The 16,544-nt window shown below is 45.5% G+C and overlaps 1 protein-coding gene across 5 annotated transcripts in view; it reads left to right on the top strand.

Moving 5' to 3' along the window:
- The window catches only part of UTRN (utrophin), a 593,146-nt gene that overhangs the window by 64,024 nt on the left and 512,578 nt on the right, over positions 1–16,544 (top strand). The window lies entirely within an intron of this gene.

Raw genomic sequence — 16,544 nt, 5'->3', positions numbered from 1 at the left:
TGTTCAGGCATGCTTTTAGATGTTCTGCCTCCAAACTAATCACCCCACCCACTGCTGTTGACTAATTTCTGACTAACAGCAAAGTAGAACTGCCCCTGTGCGTTTCCAAGGTCGTAAATAATTTTGGAGACAGAATATCGCGTCCTTCTCTCGTGGGTAGTTCCAATGGCTGATCTTGTGGTTAACGGCCAAATGCTTTAACCACCGTGCCACCAGGGCTTCTCCATTAGATAGTGCATGATTTATTGAAAGTAATGCACCGTGGGCTTTAAAAATGTCACTTGTATGTGCAGTCCTAACTTGAGTTACGGACGTGGAAAAGGACATATGTGGAACAGTTGGTGACATTGAATGCAGGTAGGTGTCCAAGCCTGCAGGTTAGTTAATAGTATAAGGATAGTGATTCTCCGCCTTTTTGTAATTGTACTCCCGTTATGGTGACTGCCGTGAGTCAAGTTGATTGAGTGTCTTAGAGACCTGACAGGACACTGCTGTCTGACCCATGGGGTTTCCAAGGCTTTCATCCTTATCCAAACACATCGCAAGGTCTTTCCTGCCTGGAACAACGGGTGGGTTTGCAGGGCTGACCTTGCTGTTAGTAGCCCCAAGCTGAATCATTGGTGCTTCCAAGCTTCCTTCTGATTATAATAAGACACTGGATGATGGACATAGGAGGACTCTGTACTAGTCTCACAACTGTTGCTCTTAAGTTCATAATTATTTCAAGATAGTTTTTTAAAATGAGAGAAAGAAAGTTCGTATTAGCGAATCCTCTCAACGATGCTGTCCTCAGAGCCACTACGGCCAACTTAGCTGTGAGTTGGTTCCGGCGTATGGTGGCCCCGAGCATGTCAGAGTAGGACTGTGCCGCCCTGTGCTTTCAATGGGTGATTTTTTAGAAGTCGATTGCGAGGCTTTACTTGTGAGGTACCTCTGGGCGGCCTGGAACCTCCAGCCTCTTGGCTAGCAGCTGGACACGTTGTGTGCACTACGTGAATACTTCCTCCACGAGCAAGAATATGGTTTTCTGGGAGAATCGGAAGCTTCAAAAATGCAAGTCAAATCAAATATCGAAGTCAACAGTCATCATGCTGAACATTAATTATCTAAACAATAGATACAATAAAGCCCATTAAAGTAAAAAATAATCCTTTTGTGCAGCATTCAAAAGAAGAAGAGCCACACCAAAATCGTTTCAGCAGGATTCAATACTATTCCCTTGGTTGTGGATTAAGGAATACTGAGAAAGTGAAATATGACTCAGAAGACACGTCTACAACCTTGAGAGACTCATGAAGTTGGGGAGCAAGCAGATGTATGTAAAGAGTATGAAATACATGTGTGAATCAAAGAAGAACTTCAAAGCAGATTTTTAACACCTCCCCTCCCTTTTTTTCTTGAAGTGGACCTCATTTATATCATAAGATTTAAAGTTTTCCTGATCTGCGACAATGGCTTGACTGCAGCTGGAGCGCCGACAGGAGGCTGCACCCTGAAGCCAGCCCAGAATTCCTTTTCCTTTGGTGTCCCTGGGATTAGAGAGGCACTTTGGCTCTTGCTTTTGTCTGCTGCTCTGCAGGGTCAGGTGAAGGTTCATTAGTTCAGACTGCCAGTTGTAATAAGATGTTCAAAGCTAAGAGGTTTTGCAGATAACAGAAAGAATGAAGAGACTGTGTGCCTTTAATGGACAAGCTTCCCGGGCCTGGGTTTGGCGGCGTCCATGCTGCTGGGCATGTATGTGCTTCCTTCGTGGAGAGAGGCTCAGTCTCCCTGCGCCTGGGCTCCGCACTTCCTGTAGTTTCTGCGATGTGTTCTGTAACGCACTCGCCACTCCAATTCTTTCTTGCCTCTTGGATGATAATAGACCCAGGCTGGCAACCAGTTGCCGTGGAGCGATAACAGAGCTAGTGGGGTGTGCAAACGTTGATTACTGCTGTCAACGCCAGATTGAATAAGAAAGTGTATACTCTGGACCGGCACTTGCAACAAAAATAGTCCATTGATTTCAGAGGAATTTGGATGAGGGCCTCATGTAAGGTCTCAGATGGAGTCTGGGTGTAGAGAAGTGGATTTCTGACATTTCTGAACAGTTTCACAAAGGGCCCTCCTATTAGATATTAAAATAAAAACAAACAAACAAACAACACACAAAAAAACACTACTCCAGAATCTTCATGCCAGCCTTATCACTACCTCATTGGCCCTTCTGGAGAGAGAGGTGACAAACTGTGTCCGTCACTGAAACTCTTTGGGGACAGTTCTACCCTTTTACATGGGGTCTTCATGTGGCAGTTGGTTCAATGGAACCCGACAACTCTTACAAACGTATCTGTGCGTCCGTATTTCTTCACAAGCAAAGCTTTTTCCAAAAGTCATGTCAAAGGCATTCGTAATGAAACATTTTCCGATGCCATCATTTTTACACGTCGAATTCAGTGACCTTGGGCAGAGCTTTCATGTTGTGCAGCGGTGCTCAGTCTCTTTCCTGGAGTGACGTCACCACCATTAATATAAGCGCAGTGTCCCCAGCAGTCACTCCGCTTCCCCTTGTTCCTTGCATCCCTGGTAACCACGGAGGCACTGGTTTCTATCTGTTTATTTGCCTACTTCTCATAAGCGCGTGTAAGTGAGGTCATAGAGTAGTCCTTTTGCAGTCAGGTTTCTTGAGGAACTCCGGGGCTGCCTCGATGGCTGTATTTGCTCAGTGCTCTGACTTTGCTGCACGGGAGTTGCGTTCGTTGACACAGACGATATTTGCTCTTGAGCTCTGATGACATTGCCACTTAGCCTAAGATGACTCTTTTAGAAATTTCCCACAGTGGAAAGTTCTATCTGACATGGAAGTTCAGCGGTCCGTTTCACAGTCAAGCGGTATGCCAAGAAATGACTAAAAACAGTGGGATTGCGTAGTGCAGCCTTGGGGCATGGGACACTTCTTAGAAGATGCATGAATCATGTTATTAATCCATATTTCAAAGCCTGAAGCTTCATGTTAGAAAAAAAAAGAACTTGAAGGAAAAAAATGTTTACGCCCTTCTTGTGTTTTCTTTGTTATGCTCTATGGAAGTTTCATTCTTCTTAAACTTTCTGTAAGGATTCATGAATTCGAATCTGAAAAATAGGCTGCTTTAGGAGAGAGGTAACACATTATCTTGCATGGATTTGCTCACACATGGTAAAGTCTGAAAAATCTCTGTGAGTTAGGTCTTCTCGAGTAACTATGTTGCCTCCTTCAGCATTGCTTCCGTCGTTGTGGATTTAGATCGGCAATGACATTACTATTAGTATCTAGACAGTGTTTCCCACAATGGGTGATATTTCCCTGCCTTAAACCAGGTTGACTAGCGAAAGAAATTCAGGACACTCATATATGAATAAGAAAGAGCTTGATATCAAAGATTAATTATATATTAAGAAAAGTCCCAGCCCAGTCCATATTAAGTCCATAAACTTAATATTGACCTATAAGTCCAATAGTTGACTATAAATCCCTCTTCATATTCACACAGCCAAAATGCAGCATGATCGCAGGCCGGTGGGTACAAAGTCTGTGGATCCAGGGGCGGTGGAAACATTCCAGGGCTCTCACAGGTCTCAGTGTGGCTCCACGTGGCTTGTCAACAGGAAGGTGAAAGTAGAGAGAGAGTGACCCCAGGAGCCAGTTATCTCAGTTGCCTCTAATCAAGCTGCGACCTGATTGACAGGATAAGCTCCACCCACATGTTCCTAAGGGAGCCACATGGCACAAAAGACCTGACATTCACATGGCCCGTAGAAGCACCAGCATGATCCCAAGGGACTGAGAGAGCAGATGCCTGCCCTCCTCCTGGCTTATGGGCTGTAGTACAAACATTTTAATTTGCCGGGATGGGCAATTTTTTTTTTCTTTTCTGAAAAGCAGGCAATAAGCCAAATAAATGAGGGACCCTGTGGTCTAGATTCTGACTTCAACAAAAACAAACTCACCATTATTGAGTCAATGCTGACTCCCAGGGGCTCTATGGAACCGAGCAGAACTGCCCCTCTGGGTTTCTGAGACTGCCTTAGTGTGATGGGAGTAGAAAGCCTCATCTTTCTTTCAAGTAACAGCTGATGGGTTTCAAACTGCAGACCTTTTGGTTTGCAGTCCATCTGGTAACGCTCTATACCCGACATCCTGGCTACTCAGGTTCTGACTTGCTCCCCCTTCAAAATGGGTGAGCCTCTCAGTCTTTGACTTCAGGCCACCTTTTTTCCTAAGGGTCCCTGTGGTGGTTGACTTACAGAGGAATGCTTTTACCCAGGTTGTTTGAATGTGAGAACAAGAGATGATCAGAAAAGCAGGTGGAAAGAACTGATTTGCCAATGACTGAAATGTCCTATTTGCACATAGAATTTCTTTTCTCCAGTTTTCTTAAAGCAGCCCTTTGGGAGAGGACAGATGTGCCAGCTGTTTGTGCAACCGCTGGTGTGCTCCGGTACGATGGGACCAGTGTGAAAGGGTTGAAATGCTTTCATACCTGTTGGGGAACCCGTTAAAGCCGGGGACCGTCAGGACCAGTTGCCACAGAGTAACCGTTGGCCTCTTTCAGTTGTCTTCATTTCTATGACATGTTCACATGGGCAGAGGTACACAGACTGAAGTTTCACTGTAGTGCCTGCCTCGGGCTGTGGCGGTGATAGAGTGGGTTACACAGTGAATTGCGAATCACAGAGTCAGTGGTTTGAATCTGCCTGTTGCTCTCAGGGAAAAAGATGAGGCTCTCTGTTTCGGTAAAGATGTAAAGTTTTGGAAACCCCAAGGGGGTAATTCTGCACTCTCTTGAGTCTGAATTGACTAGACGGCAGTAGTTTTTAAACATTCTTATAAGGCTGTAGGGGTTGAATGGGGGTGGAAACAGTGACTGCTTTTTGGGTGATCAAAATGAAAAGGTTCTTGAATTAGGGATGGATGATAGTTGTTTAACTGTGAAAATACAATAGACCGTTGAATTGTACACTATAAAATGTGTGAATTGCATAGTATATAAGTTAGATCTCAACAAAACCATTGACTCCGGAACGCCTACCCACCCTGCCCCGGAAAAGAGAATTGCACTCTCAGTGTGCGACAATGTGTTTCCCTGGGCTTTTCACTGTCTCCGCTCCGTCGCCATAGGACACGTCATTGCTCCTATTTGACAGGCGTAGAGGTTCAGAACATTGCAAGAATCACACAGTTTCTAGCCTAGCAAAATACAAGGGAGCTTCCAAAAAAGTTCGTGGAAAAGTGGAAGGAAATCATCATGGGATATTTTCCGCGAACTTTTTGAAGCTGCCTCATCCAGAAATAGCGAAGGCAGGGCACACGCACTGGCTTAGTTCTCTTTTTTCCAACCTCAGTTAGTAGCCTAAAAAGACATAGGAGTGGATTTAAATTTAAACCTGTATCCTAACAAAGATGAGTATTATCTGGAGAAAGCTTCTATTTCAAGACAGAAAACAAGTTAGGGAAAAGGAAAGCAGGCAAGGTGCTCGGAGTGACGGTTCTTTTTGCCTGTCACCTGTTTCTGGAAGACACGTGCCCAAGAGACAGGGAGCAAGCAGGCAAAGCCAGGATTGAATAGGCCGGAACATGTGGGTCGAAATTATCCCCTTATTTTATAATTTTGAGTGCCTAAGCATATTTATTTTCCCTGTCTGCTATTTCTAAGGGGGCAGACAAGAAAGGCTTTTGAGCCCTATTTTTTTGTGTATACACACACACACACACACACACAACCGACTTGGAAAAGTTCTTGGACAACATGGAACTAAATGGGAGTAAATATTTTCCCACAGACTTTGTGATGCCCCCTTGTACAATATGTTCTTTGGAGGTGAATTCATATGTCACCAAAGGCTTCATCTCCATTGAATGCCCAGGACTAGAGCTGCTATTTATATGCGTGAAGGACAGGGAGGTGGGCGGAGGTGCCCCCTTAGCAGCTCACCCTGTGAAAACAGGAAACAAAGTTATAATCTCTCTCCCTCCCTCGGCAGCAGCAGACCCAGACCGGGAACATTCAAAGGCCCCCGGTTGTGAGTGTGATCAAACAGAACCACCAGCAGTGGAGCTGTCACTCGCTGCAGAGGGTAGCTTCCGGTCTGGTGTTCAGAGGAGGCTGGGGTAGGGTTAGTCAGATCCTCTCGTGGGAAAAATAAAAGCTGCCCGCAGAAACAGGACATCCCAGTGTGCAGTTCGCATGCTGCTTTTGTGGCCCGCTTCCCCTGCGGCCCGGGCCTCGTCCTGTGAGCCTCGGGGGTCATGAGTCAGCCGGCCACCACCACGTTTCCTTGGAAAACATGCAGATTCCATTTGCCCGGGCAAGCTTCTCTGCAGGTTGGCGGGCGAGCCCCAGGTAAGCTTGGGGTCTCCCTCCCCCCTCCCCCAAAGAGGAGGTGGGTGAAGGCGGCCCTCCCTCCTCTTTCACTTGCAGAGCCTACTGTTCAGTAACAAAGCGGCTGAAGCCAGGGCCCTCCCAAGTGACAGGAAACAGACCGGCCTGTGCCTGAGCTGTTGTGTCCCTGATGCTGGAGACCAACTCTCTGCTGAACGGGGTGACTGGTCAAAGCCCTTGGCTCTGAAGGAAGCCCCCACCTGTGGTGAGAAATGGGGTTCTCTCCGCCACCTTGTCTTTTCAGAGTGACTGACATGGCCGTGTGCTACAGGAAAAGCTCCCTCCCCTGCTGTCGGTCGGGACACTGAGAGGGTGCATCTCACATAGCGCTTGATTTCCTGTGTAGGCTAAAAGCAAACCTTGTTGTGAGCCTTGTGTAGTTCTGAGCTGAGAAAGGCGAGAACTAGACATCTGTCCTTCTGGAGGGGTATCCGTACAGCGGCTTTCTTTGGGTCGCCTTCTTGCCCGGGAGACCGGAGCACGCAGAATTACTCAGGTTCACACCAGTGGGGTGCTGTCTTCCAGTTGACTAGAGGTGGCTTTTCAGTGACTTCTTTTCTGGAGTCAGTTCAGAGGTCCGGACCGTTCGATAGTTAGGTACCGGTCGTCGGAGTAACCGAGCAAAACAAAAGCTACCGCAACAGAGAGGTCTAGTTTGATGCCACTTAGGACGTTGAATATCATTGCTATGTGATGGTTCTTTCTCTCTTACTGTCTTTTTTCTTGTTTCCTAACGACCGTGGTGATCCCTGCTTATGAGCATTGCCTCTGTGGAGCACACTGCAGTTTAAACTGAAACGATTGGAGCAGCCAGTATTTACCAGTTTGGTTTCTTGGCAGGGGTAATGGACAACGTTACAGTTCGCTCATTTCTTGGTTGTGACTTACCTTTTTCAAAAGAATCATGCCGTCTTCATAGCAACTGAGAAAAAGCCTTTTGAAAAGCAGGCGTAGGACCATCGGTGGTAGACTTATGGCTTTTACCGACGGTTTTCTTCTGACACTCACTACTCGGATGTCATTTTCCTGGAGTGAGTAGGCCCGCCGCTCTGCTTCTTATGGCCTGTTACGACGCGCTGAGTCTAGTTTAGTGCTGAGAATGAGAAGGCAGGGAGAGGACCCGCCGTTTCCATGTGCCCCAGTCCTGTGCTGCTGCTTTGTTCTTGTAGAGAGCGCAGTCTTTCCTGCCCGCTCCTCCGTCCAGAGGCTTTAGGAAAGCAGAAAGCGTTCATTTTCAATAAAAGGTATTTTAGGCTTTTGTTACTGTAATAAGAATAGAAAGCTCATGGGTACATGATTTCAAATTCCAAACGGGCCTAAGCTCTCTCTTGTAATTGAACTGAATGGTGTCTTGTATCTGCAGGGAGATCTTGTTAAATCTATAAGTTTTGTAAACTTAGCACTTTTTGTACATTTTTTTGGATTGCATAGTCCAGTGGACACATACCCAGTTTTGGTCTTCAGCACCGTCTCCGGAATAGCGTACACATTGGGATGCACTGTTATTTACTGACCTCAGAGAAGTAGAGACGATGAAACCATTACACATTTTGGATTAAAATTTCAGAGGTTGATGTTTCCACTGACTTTGTAGAACCTAAAGGCACTAATAAAAAATTTCCTAATAGAATAAATTGTTAGTATATATTTGCTCAAAATTAGCTTTCCCTGTTACTTTTCAAATGATCAGTTCTTGGCTCTGTGTTGTTGTAATTATGAATTATTTGCTTCTTGGGCACTCATGGAAATGTAATGGGGGGACAAATTGAACGAGTTGAGATTTGTGGATTCTGCCTATATATTCAATCTAGATTATTTTTTATGTTAATATATTTACCCAAAACATTTGTTAGAGTTCGTTTCCTTCCCCAATCTTTATGCCTGTGTTCAAGTTACCAAGTGTTAAAAATAATGCAATGCCTTGAGCATTGTGACATTATAGGATTTTCGACCACTAATCACGCACAGGTGATTGATGGCCAGAGGTTGTCCCTGCTCAGGCCCAGTGCCTTTTTGCCATTCTTCACACTTTTTAGTCGGCTGGTAAGACTTGTGCCATCTGTCTCCTTTTGAGATGGCTGGGGGGTGGGATGGAGCTTCTCCCTTGACTCCACATTCAGTCACCAAGGTGCTTTTGAAAATCACCATTGCTGGAGCCCCACCCACAGATAATTTGCTTCAATTGGTCTGAGGCCTTGATATTGACCCCAGTAACTTCAGAAGAGTCTGTCACGTAGACAAGGTGAAGACACACAAGGGAGATGTTGTTAGCCTGTCTTAGTCTGGGTTGTCTGAAGCAGACAAGCCATGGAGATGTAGGAAAGACTGTAGGAAGCTGAAATGGAGAGACAATGGAAATTTCCATAGTTTTTGAAGTATAAGTTGGCAGTACGAACCTTGCAGCTGCTTCGCAGAAGAAAGAGGTGCAGTCTGCTTCCACAAAGATCACACATTTAGAAACATGAATGAGCCATTTTACACTGTCTTTTAGAGTCCTTATGAGTTGTAATCATCTCACTCAGTGGGATATATACAAGGGGCTAACAAAAAGTTCATAGAAAAATGAAGTGGAAAGATAATGGAATTTTTGAATCAGACTTTTGGCACTCACTTGTCTATAGACCTGGAGATATTATTTGCTGCAGTAAGTAAAAACATTGTTTCCTAATCATAGAAACCTTTACCAAACAAAACTAACAAAATGTGAAGCTACTGTTTTGTTTTGTTTTTTAATAAAAAATATATCCTCCACCCAGCTCTGTTCCCTTCTGGAGGTGATGTTTCCACCTCGCTAGTCTTTCCCTTAGGAATTCTGAGCTCTTCAATGCATTTCACATCAAAATGGCAGTGTCGCCATCCTCCAAGGACTCAAGTCACGCTGGGATCAAGTTGACTCTGGGGAACAAAAGCACATCTGAAAGGGCAAGATCAAGGCTCGGGTGAATCGGTAAAGTTTCTCAAAGAAATTCTTATAGGACAGCCCTTGTTTTCCTTGGAAGGAATAAGTACATTGTCGAGATGGAAAAAATTCCCTGGTGCAAATTTCTTGGCCTTTCTCATTCAATGCGGCTTTCCGTTCTCTTAAATCATCTTCCTAATAGGCTTCATGATCATCCTGCGTCCTTTAAGAGAGTCTGTCAAGATTCCCCATTGGAGAACCCCCAAACAGTCTCTCTAATTTTCTGAGCTTCCTCTGTCTTGGATTTAACTAGTCCAGTGGATCCCCCAAGAAGCCACCATTTTGATTGGTTTTCTTTTGGAAGGCACCTTAATTAGACTAAGACAAGAGAGCTCGCTTGCAGTCATCCACTGCTAGCAGAGACCAAAGTAAAATCATTTTGTTCGGAATAAACCTGTGATTATATGAACTAGAGAGGAACCCTGGTGGTGTGGTGGTTACAAGTTGGACTGTGATCCACAAGGTCAGCAGTTCAAAACCAGCAACTGCTCCTGGGGAGAAAAAAGGGGTATCTACTCCAGTAAAGAGTTACAATCTTGGAAACAGGGCAGTTCAGCCCTGTGTTATAGTGTCACTGTGAGTCGGCATAAATTCAATGGCAGTGAGCAAGAATGAGAGCCGTGGTAGCAATACTTTTTGATAAAAGAGAGAGACAGAAAAAGATGTACTTCAAAGAAATGGCTCATGCAATTGCTCAACATAAAACTTCGCATCTACTCCTATGGAGTCAATGCTGAACCATAGGACTCGTAACTGTTTATGGGAGTAGAAAGTCAGTCTTTCTCCAGCAGAGCTACTGGTGTTTTTGAACTGGTTACCATGGGGAATCGCAGGCGCAATTCATAACAACTACACCACGGGGGCTGACAAATCCTGAATCCACAGATTGGCTGGCCGATTGGAAACTTCTCCAGGATTGTATTCCAGGAAAGGGAGGTCAGAGGATGCAAAGAGTGCAGGACCCAGAGAAAAAACAAGAGTTGCCAGAACACCCATTTATATACTAGAGGGAAGCCACACCCCCAAAGTTTCCTCCTTTCAACTGATTGATGGAGCCTATCAGATCCCAGCATGGAAAGGTGATTGCGCTGTTTCACGCTAAGGAGGAGAAACCCCTGTGATCTCTTCCAGAACATTCTCAATGGAGAAATGGACATAGGGACCGGAGGACAGTGAAAGCTTTACTGTGGTCGCTCAAGCAAAGGGCCAGCCAGGACTAGAATCACCAGGGCAAGCTCCTGCAAATCAGGGGATTTGCGGTTTCATATGCGTACATATGTGTACACGTGTCATGTGTACACACTTACACCAGGAGGTAAATTGAGGGGATGATGGATATGTGGCAGATTTCACAGCCACAACTATGAATATGCATTAGGGAAAGGTTATGATTCTTGACTCTGTAGCTTTCTGGACTTCCCACTTCCGAATGACTTCCGAGCTGGTTGTGGCGTGCCTCTCCAGTGTCTTTCAGTTCCTTGGCCAAAGTCCTTTTGTTCCGGGGTGGCCAAAGGTTGCGACTGCCTGTCTGCACACGTTTGGTGGATCAGATCTGGACATTACCGCTACTTGCTCCCTGAGATAGGAGCCAGGGTATCGGAAAGGAAAGCAAGGCTAATTATGGTCAGTATACATGGCGTGGCTATTCAGCATCCCGTGACAACATCTCATATCCTAATGGGAGGTCCTTGGGCAAGTGGTGGAATATGCATTATGTAAGCATTTAGTAGGTAGACAAGCCGTATCAAAACTGCCTAGTTAAGTTGCCATAGCACTGACACAGTAGAAGCTCCCTGATGCGATGGAGAAGTTAGTGTTTTCACCCGTGAAGTCCAGCACCTGACTGGGCCATCTCAGTCGTATATTTGGGGCTACCTGAACCACCAAGGAGCTGGTGGTTAAGAAGACCAGGTAGAATGTAATTTGTAGAGGCTTAAGCTTGAGAACTGTTGATAGAAGAAAGATAGTGAGAATACCTTGTTTGGAGCAAAAAAGAATTTGGGAGTGAAATGAGAAATGCAGTTAACATGTTCCCGAAACATCCTTTGGGAGGGAGACTCCATTGGCCGGGAAGACCTGTGTTCCACCAGAGTTTAACGGACTGTGCCAATCATTGAATCTCGGAGCGTTGCTCTCCCAACTAGCAAACCCACCCTGGAAGCTGTGGTCAGGCTCAATGGTGTAATGTGTTCAAAACCACTTAGCAAACAGCATTGACCGTCCAGGTAAACAAAAGGTATAAAATTCTTTGTAAATCTGATTTTAGGAAATCAAAACAGTTGATAATAGGCCTTGTCCACCCACTACTTAGAGTCTAGGAATAGGGAATTAAATAGGGGCCCCATCACGGTACTTAAACTGAATTATGGTGTTTAAGCTGAGCCTGTGTACCTTACTTTAGTTGTTTCTTTTTTTAAATAGAAATATTTAGTTTCTATATAACACTACCAAAGAATCTATCCAACAACATCCTGAGTCATCTCAACTTATTACTTCATTCAACAGGTATCAGCATTTGAGGTGCATTTGGAGATAACATTTCGAGTTGTTGGAGATAGTATACAGTATATGGAGGAAATAATGGCTGTAAAGATTAAATTAACCCAGGAAGCAGGCAGTCTATGGAGAACTCACAGGTTGTAGCCTAACAGGCACTGTCAGGAGCAGGGCAAAGTGACAATGAAACAACTCGTGAAACCTATGAAATCGACATCTCAATCGTCTTCCAGATCACATGCTTCCTCCTCCTAAAGAACTGGGTTGAACTGGTTTAAGAGACGTGCACAGCAAGGACACACGAGACCACTCAGTGGCCTAAAATGGAAGTTCCAGCTGGGTTTCGAACTAGGAATAAGGGAGTTTTGTGCACACCCGCCCAGTAGTCCCAGTGCCCTTGCTACGGAACCCAGTTTGAGTTTTCAAATGCCAGCTTGACCCAACACTATGCAAGCATGCACGTAAAAGGGCTGCCAGGAGATCATTTCTGTAAAGACCACATGACTGCAGAAACTGCCCAACCCAGAAATTGTGCCCCACAAAACACTTGACGAAGTGTCCTTGACTAAGATAATATCCTTACAAGCAACAAAGCCCATGTGGAAGAAGCACACTGGACTGTGTGATCATGAGGTGTCGATGGGATCAGGTATCAAAGACTCAGAACAAGAAAGCATTATCAGTGTGAATGAGGGACAGCATGGAGTGGAGCCCCAAAGCGCATCTGTAGACAATTGGACATCCCCTTACAGAAGGAAGGGTCACATGGAAGAGACGAGTCAGTCAGGGTGCAGTGTAGCACTGAGGAAACAGATACCTTTCCTCTAGATCTTTAATGCTTGCTTCCACCCCTCCCCCCACTATCATGACCCCAGCTCTAACTTGCAGATCCGACTAGACCAGAGGGTGTACACTGGTACACGTAAGAGCTGGAAACACAGGGAATCCAGAACAGATAAACCCCCCAGGACCAATAATGAGAGTAGTAGATGCCAGGAGGGTAAGGTGGGGGTAGAAAGGGGGGGGACCAATCACAATGATCTACATATAACCCCCTCCCAGGGGACGGACAACAGAAAAGTGGGTGAAGGGAGCTGTCGGAGAGTGTAAGATATGACAAAATAATAATCTATCAATTATTAAGGGTTCATGAGGGAGCGGGGAGTGAGGAGGGAGGGGGAAGAAATGAGTAGCTGATACCAAGGGCTCAAGTAGAAAGCAGATGTTTTGAGAATGAGGAGGGCAACAAATGTACGATGTGCTTGACACAATGGATTCATGTATGGATTGTGATGGAGCTGTACAAGTCCCCAGTAAAATGATGAAAAAAAAAGAGTTGTATGAGTCCCCAATAAAATGATTAAAAACAATATGATACAAAGCAAGCAAACCGGCCATTTACTTGGTTAGCGCCAAGCTTCTGCTGCCCATGAGGTCTTTCCTGCAGCTCTCTGTTCTTTAGTAAATACCTTTATGCAGCTCTTTGGTCCTTAGTTGTACTTTTCCTTGGCATTCCCCATGGATCTGCTTTCACTTGGGTTCTCTGACCCCTGGTTAGAGGGCACTGGGTGTTTTCTTTCTAGTCCAAACGTGGAAAAATTTAGGATTTGGTTGGAGGTCCACTGGTGGGAATATAAGTGAGCATGATCTGGGCGCAGGGATGCCTCCCTACTGCCTCAGTATTTTGACCTTGATTCGAACAGTTCATTAATCTGGCAACTCAAGTAGTCGTCTCCCCCCACCCCCACCCCCGCCCCTCCATTGAACTAGAACTTTCATTGTTGTGCAGAGGAAGATGAGTCATAGCCCAGTTCTCCCATTGTGTCAAGTGAAATTCAGTCTGGGACTGAAGGAAGACAGGTCAGACTTTCTCTGTAAACCACAGAGTGCTGGAACTGGGTGTGTGAGTTAGGCAAGAATGCATGTGGCACTCTCGGGAGATTTGCTCTCAAGGGAAAGGCACATTGTATTTCCATAATAAATATTTGATTAGAAATCTGATTTTTAACAACGTATTTAAATTTCAAAGGACACCTCTCGCAGTCAGCCTCCCTGAAGACAATTTCAGTGCTGGATGAAGATGGGACAAAGTCATTCGGAAAATCATTCTCCCTCCCTGTCTTTGTTGTTCATAATGACGTGTCGTGCTACTTTTTCCTCAACGAATAGAACATTTATAGCTTTATGTCTAAGCTTCCAAATGCATGCATATGCTTTTTATTTTTGAAAGCCTAATTAAAACCACTAGTGGCAGCTCACTTCAACAGCAACAAAAACCTGTGTGTATACATAACTTATTTGGGTAATACCTGGGGAAAAGATACACGTTGCCTGCTATCCACAATGACTACACCAATGTAAGGTTGCATGTAATTGTTTAAACTTGCATTTTGTGTGTGTGTGTGTGTGTGTGTGTGTGTGTGTGTGTGTGAGAAACTGAATTTTCATACATACGTTTCCTGGGCCTTTCGATGCCTTTTTCTGTGACTTGTCTTTTCATTCCTGACTTGGACAAACTTGACTTTCACACTCTTTATGGTACTGAAGAAAATGCCTCTAAGATGCCTGGCTTTAAAATAATTTATTTGAAGTTCCATTGCGTTTTTAAGGCGGTTATCTTAAAAAAAGTTTTATTGGCAGATACTTCACATCATAGCATGTCATTGATCAATCATATTAAGATTTGTGTACTCTTCGCCACCATAAATTTCTTCTCGTACTTATTGCTGTTGGGAGACAGTCAACTTGCCAAAGATACAGGGATCTGGATCTCGGGGAGAGGGGTGCTCTCTCCCTTTTTACTGTCGTCATCATCACCCCAACCTGTGTGGAGCTGGGTCATGCTTTTGGGTCCTTCTGTTTTATTGCGTGGTTCAGATACTGATACAGTGTTCTCATAGGGATGCATAGTAACCCCCCAGAGTTAACCCATAGTAACCCCCCATAGTAACCCCCCAGAGCGGTATCCCATTGACCCTCTAGTTTATGTAACACGTTCAGGTAGCAGAAAAAGGCCCTGGAGTTGGACTTGAAAAGGAATCCCCGTTATGCTGTACCTGGAACCTCCGTTTCCTCATGCACAACATGGAAATTATAGCAGGGCCGTGAGTCTTTAAAGGCGTGTGAAGATAAAATGAATCGTACATCATGTTGCCGTGGAGTGGATGTCTGATTAATAGCAGCCAGCCCAAGGGGGTTTCTTGCCTGTAATATTTAGGGGAACAGATCACCGGTGTGTTCTCCTTAGATTCTCTAAGGGTGTTTGAACTTCTAACCTTTCATTTAATGGCTGAGCGCTTAATTGGTGAGACCCCAGGCTCCTCACAAGACACTGTCGTAAAGAAGACAGTAAATGGTGGCCATCGATGTTACTAGTGGCTTTCAAGTTAATACCAAAAATCCCAAACAAAAGAAAACAACACCCCTAGATCCTCAGTGCAGATAAGAATTCACTTTAACCGAGGCCTGTATATACCAGCCACCATACTGACCATTGGCACCCCCTTCCGGATGTGCCGGGTGATTTCTCACACCCAACCATCTTGGCGGTTATTCTAGGCTGGGCTCAATGAGGCACAGCTCCAGGAAATGGCAGGAAGTATAGAGCTATAGAGCCAGCAAATGGCCTGCAGCCAGGTGAAGATAGCTTGGTGGCAAGGTGCCGGGGATGCTTTGCAGGTTTCAAAGGTCAGTTTCATTTGTTCAGAAAGGATTTTGCCAATGACGAGCCAGGTGAGCAAAGGGACAGGACACACCTCCCATATGATCCCATGCTGCGCTCCCTATTTGCCCTATATAAGAAGGGTTTATTTGTCTGCAGAAAGGGGAACTGTCACCGGAGTCTGGAAACACGATCAATTTACCTGTAACATCGCCAATCCAGAGCCTTGGCCAGCCTGGCTTGTCTTGCAAACCGTAAGCTCTGCATCTCACACAAATTCTTCCCGGTCACTTGTGTTTCCTCAGCAGAAACGCCTCGCCACATCCTGATCCTCCTCCCATCACCCTGACAGGGACCCTTTGCTTGCTGCGAGTCTGGTGCCAGTCAGCCCCTTCGCTCCCGACCCGGCCTATTTTCCTGTGGACTTCCGGAGCCTGTGCTTTGAGCTTCTGTTTCGGCGTCTTGGCAGCAGGGCCTTTGCTGGGTGTGGGTGTTGTCAGGTGCCATGGGCACGATCCATACTCACAGTAACCCCATGACGGGACAAGGGCCCCGCAGGGTTTCCTAGGCTGATTCTTTATGGGAGCAGATTGCCAGGTCATTTCCCATGGAGCCATGGGGGCGGGTGGGTGAAGCTGGTAGGCTATGAATTGCGCACCTTGGGGTTAGTAGCTGAGTTCTTTAACCAAACTGTGTGTGGTGGAAGACGTGTCTTTGAGAGCAGACTGACTTTCTCCATAGATAACACCAAAGATAACGCTCCCCTTTAAGGAAAACTGCCGTCTGCATATGTGCGGAGAAGTGCGTTGACCAGTCCCTGAGGCATTGGTGTGAACTGCGTGTGTCAGGATGGGTTTTCGGCGAGCGTTTTGTTCTGGAAGGAGATCCCCGCGCCTCTCTGCCGTTTCATTCCGGAAGCTAGTCTACTCCGAGAGAGGGTCACATATGCAATAAGTATGTTGCACATGATCACTGTGAATATTTTAAAAGCAGAAGCACGGGGGAAAGTGGGAAATTTGAAGAATGGAAT

Source organism: Tenrec ecaudatus, chromosome 7 (assembly GCF_050624435.1).
Source record: "Tenrec ecaudatus isolate mTenEca1 chromosome 7, mTenEca1.hap1, whole genome shotgun sequence".
NCBI classification, from domain to species: domain Eukaryota; kingdom Metazoa; phylum Chordata; class Mammalia; order Afrosoricida; family Tenrecidae; genus Tenrec; species Tenrec ecaudatus.
Note: the sequence above shows the minus strand (reverse complement) of the source record. Positions and strands in the feature narration are given on the sequence as shown.